Source organism: Cariama cristata, unplaced genomic scaffold (genome assembly GCF_000690535.1).
Source record: "Cariama cristata isolate BGI_N322 unplaced genomic scaffold, ASM69053v1 scaffold8928, whole genome shotgun sequence".
Taxonomy (NCBI): Eukaryota; Metazoa; Chordata; class Aves; order Cariamiformes; family Cariamidae; genus Cariama; species Cariama cristata.
This window is the reverse complement of record NW_009629396.1, coordinates 26,731-31,548: the sequence shown is the minus strand read 5'-3', so window position 1 is coordinate 31,548 and position 4,818 is coordinate 26,731.

The following is a 4,818-nucleotide window of genomic DNA, read 5'->3' as shown; positions in this document are numbered from 1 at the left end:
TCAGAGCTTTTATCGGTGGGCTGCACAATTTTGTGCTCTCTCGCTCAAGCTTTGGATTTCCTCTCGTGCTGAGGCAGTTTTGGGAGGGGAGGTGGTGTGTCCTATCTCCTGCTCCAAAAGAGGTGTCTCAGCTTCTACATCACGAGAGAAAATCTGTGCAAAACATCCTCCCCTGTGCTTCATACCTAAGAAAAAGCTGAGACTGCTCAGGGAACTTAAGCACAGAAAGACTTAATTTGCAGATCCCAACAGGCATGTACATGACATAGATGCTAACCCACACAGTCCTGCTGAGATGACAGCATTTCTGACTGCCGTAGCAAAACTCCAGATAGCTAGGTAATTACAGTGGCAAAAATTATGTGTTTATGGCCCTTCAGGAGCCTCAGGTGATAAATGTTTTGTGGATTGCACTCCTACATTTGAGTGCCCAAACTCTGTTCCAGGTCTCCTGCAGTTCCTCGTGCCTTCAGTGGCACCTTGGGCATGGTATGTGCAGGCTGCTTTAGTTCTGAATTAACTTTTCCAAAGTAATCCCAGTTTTCCCGTATCCTTTTCACAGGTCGGCCCAAGCTCAGTGTGACGGGAGCGCTGTGAGCGGTGACTCAGCGGCACACCTGCCCTCCAGTACGTGGCTGAACATCTCATGCTGTGTGTTTCATCTCCAGCATTGCTACTTCCTAAAGTAAGAAGCAAATAAAAGTCATGCTTTGTGGAAAATAAACCTTTATAATTTAGGTCTCCAGCACCACCTGGTCTTCCGTCCTTTCCCTAACCTCTTACTGGATAACATTTCCCATGCTGATTGTATTAGTGTAGCATGGAGTGAAGTACAGGCAAAGGCTAATCTTTTTGTGATTGAATATTAGATTCTTCATTTCAAGAGGCTCTTACAAACAGCTTTTTGTCAGACTGATGTAAGATGGCAGGGACAGAAGAGAACTTGAGGGAAAAGTACATGTCTCTTCTTCCCAGCCGTTTTATTCTCTTTTTCTTCATAGCTTTTATATTATGGCAAATGGTATAATTTAGGGTTGTAATTTCAAGAAAGATGTTCACGAGAAGTCAGCTTGACCGAATCTTCCTCAGAAGGCAATTAATTGACTGTGTTTAGGACTGACAAGGCACCTGAGGTGGCTCACCAACAACTCAGCCTTGCAGTAGACAGGGAGGAAAAACTTGGAGCTGCAGGATCTAAAAGGGAGTAAACATACAACTGAATAATACCAATCCTGTGCCTCTTGTGCCATCTTTAAAAGTACATAAAATTACATGTTAAAAGCCATTTATTTCTATTTTTTGGCAGGATGAAGATCTAGGGCAAACACTGTTGCTCCTCAGGCAAAGCCAGCCATTTACTATTATGCAGGTGGTGGTAACTTCCCAAGGGGCTGGTCCTGCACTGCTGTACGAGCTATTGCAGGTCCTGAAAACCAGGTCAGGCCCCAGTACTTCCCATTCCTATCTCAAGAAAACCTTCTGCTGTTTCTTCTTTTAACCACTTTTAAAAATCTCTATGAATTGCTCTTCTCTCCCTGCCTCCAAAAGAGAACAAATGGAACCAGATGTTAACCATGTTTGCATGCAAGGCAATAAGGGTGGTGTCCAGAAGGGGCCTAGCAGTTGAAGTGAAATGTGGCACTGAAACCAGTCAAATATAACATGACAACAGATAATACCTATCTCCAACCACCACCCAGTTCTGAAGGTTCTTTGTGTGTCTCCTTGCATTACCTGAGTCCTCTGTACCTACAGGCTTGCTGTTGTTCAGTCCCACCAATCATGCTTTTTTATGTTGAGTAAAAGCATGAAAAGCTACAATCTGAAGTCCTGGTTATTTTTGTTTATCGTGGGATGGAGGGTTAAAGACAAAGGTAAATCATTTGGATTATCCAGTCTGGTAACAGTTCTCAGAGCAAACCTAATGGGCAGTGACAAGATTAGGCTGCTCAAAGAAAGTAGTGGGGTCTCCCTTTCTGAAAATGTGGAAGTGTATAGTAGTGTGGTCCACATCCCTCATCCTTTAGGGGTTCAGATCTTCCTCTGTCATCTCCTGGAAAAGGGGCTTGGTTTTGTTTGAGCTGCTGCCTAGAAAGTAATGTGGGATTTGGGATGTTTGTGGGAATATTCAGCCCAGAGTCAGCATAGCAAAGGGTCTTTGCTTTGTCACCTCACAGTTGGGATTTGGAAGGTGAAGGAGGGATTGACCAAAAAGCTGACTTCTGCTGTTTGTGTGCAGGTTCTATTTGTGTTTAACTTCATAGCTTTTAACATTGACGTTCAGGAGAGAAGGAGGATTCTCTCCAAAGACCCTGAGGAGATGGAGCTGCTTCTCTGCAAGCCTCGGTGAGGAACCTCCAAGAGAGGTGAGATTGCAGATATGTCCCTGTGTGCAGCATCTTCTACGAGCTTGGCCTAACATGACTTTCTGCTCTGTGTGTGTGTTTTTTGGGAGGGTCTATTTTCCATTCCCTGTCTGGAGTGCCCTGATCTCTCCCTGTCTGTCAGAGGCAAGGCAGCTTCTGGATTCACTCCCTGCAGTACAAAAGTCTTAAAACAAAACACAATGTCACCTAATTGTGAGAGCTGAAATTATTTATGGAGTTGGCCTTTGGAGTCAGAGCCTCAAACTTCTTTAATTACCTTTGGGGAATCTGTGCACAGGATACCATGGTGATGAGAATAATATTTGGAATTCAAGTCTTGTCTACTGTGCTTTAGCAGCTGATTATGACCATAATAGAAATCATGCTAAAAACCTACATACACGCAGTTTGGAGTGTTGGCTTTTTAATCAGACATATAAAACTCTTGTTATCTTTCTTAAGCCCTGCTGGAAACAAAATTTGGAAGGAAATCTCCTCTTCAATATTCAATGTCCCCGTACAATCTGAATCTTTACCTATAAAGGTGCCTTTCAGAAAAAGTCCTCACCAAAGGAGGAAAGACTAGAATGTAAATGATTTTCTTGATACTGCTATCTGGGGCATTGATATACATCCACTAAGAAACAAAAACTGAAAATGCAAATTATTTCCGCTACAGATCCGTACCAACACTGCTGGAATTAGGCTGAATCTGCCATTGTTTGATTCAGACTTTATAAAATCGCTGGGGACAACTTAAAAGTTTAAGGTGCTTCGTTTCTCAAAGGAAACCATTCGGATTCATTAGCAGACCATGGCAGTTGTCAGCACACTACTCTTACGGCAGCACCGATGGTATCTGGGGACAGTCGCTGCTTTTCAAACTCACCCCTAAGGACTCACCAAGGCACAGCTACACTGGCTCGCTGCAGACCAGGCTGGTGCTGCAATTGTTCCAAGAGGAAGAAGAGGCCTGGAGGCTCCTGAAGACATCTCATAGCTGGTCAGCTCTTAAAACACAGAGGGTCAGATTTCCCAAGAAGAGCAGAAGATTTCTAAAGAAAATGAAAGTGTTCAAACTTCCAGCTGATGAATACTGAACTGGGCAGGAAGGGGGCTAGAAGAAGTGGCTTGTAGTGGCTGGAAGAACTTGACTTTGGGCAAGTTGCTTTTGCATTTGTTGTTTCTTTTGCTTCTCATGGCCCTTCCCATTAATACAGCAACACCGAAGCAGTGATGGTTTCTTTACTGCGTTGAAGGTATGTGAATGGGTAGGTATATGCAGAGCTGATTTCCTCCACCTAATTTTTTAGTTGGTCAGATGCAAGACAGCTCTGGTATTGGTGGTATATCGTGGAATTATTGCATAACTACGCAAGCTAACATATCCAACTCACAGAACTCTCCATAGGATGATGTAAGACTTGGGACCAGAGACAGTTCACATTCAGCCAGATTATAGCACAAGTCTGTCATCAGCCCCAGCCACGTGGGATTCATCTGAGCAAATAAACTGGTTGTCTAGTCTTGCTTTGGCACCACAGGGAAATTGGCACATTCAAGGCATGATTCATCTTGCCCTAAAGCTGATATCTAAAATAGGTCAGCTGAGCATGCTGTAAAAGTGCCTGTTTCTCTTCCCGGTTACAAAGAATGGGAGGCTCAGTAAGACACAGATGTCTCCAGCGTGGATGTTTTGAATTAGGCAAGACAAATCCTCTCTATGCTGTATTTTTTAAAAATGCCTTGTGTGATGGATACTCAGGTCTCAAATTGGAAGTACAAGTCCAATGAAAAAGTACAGTATCCTCAAGGGCCCTCGAAGAAATGTGTTCGTGCTGAGCTCAAGTCTGACCCAAAGCCCTGATGTATCTTTTCCTAATATTTGGTAGCTATAAGTTGCCAGACACTTCAGTGTTTGGTCCTCTCTATCACTTTTGTTTACCAACTGAATTCAAAGATTTAATGGATATTTTTAGAGATTTCTCTCATAACTTTAAAATGATTGGGATCAGGTAGCATACACATTTCACCTTTCCTCCATGAAGAGCTATAGGACTTGTGACAGTGAAAATATGACTTTGCCCCAAATTGCTGTTTTCTTCCTTTTATTTTTTCCTTTGTATTAATCCATAATGCTGTGATTACTCCACAGCCAAGAGAAGAAGATTTTTTGAGTAGTTTGGTACATCTTGAACTTAGATTTCTAATCAATTTGCACTAACAACAATGGAAACCAATGTAACAAGCCAGGCCTTTTCTGTCTCTTTCTCTTTCTTACATTTGAAAAAATAAATCTGAACAGCGACATAAGTGAGTCTTGTATAATTACTCTTCCATTTGTATTTCTAGACTTGTCAATCTGGCAAGCATCATAGAGTGGGATTAAAAGCTTTCTCCTTCTCTCTCAATCAGAGATTTCATTTGCTTCCATGGTTTACAGTAAATATAA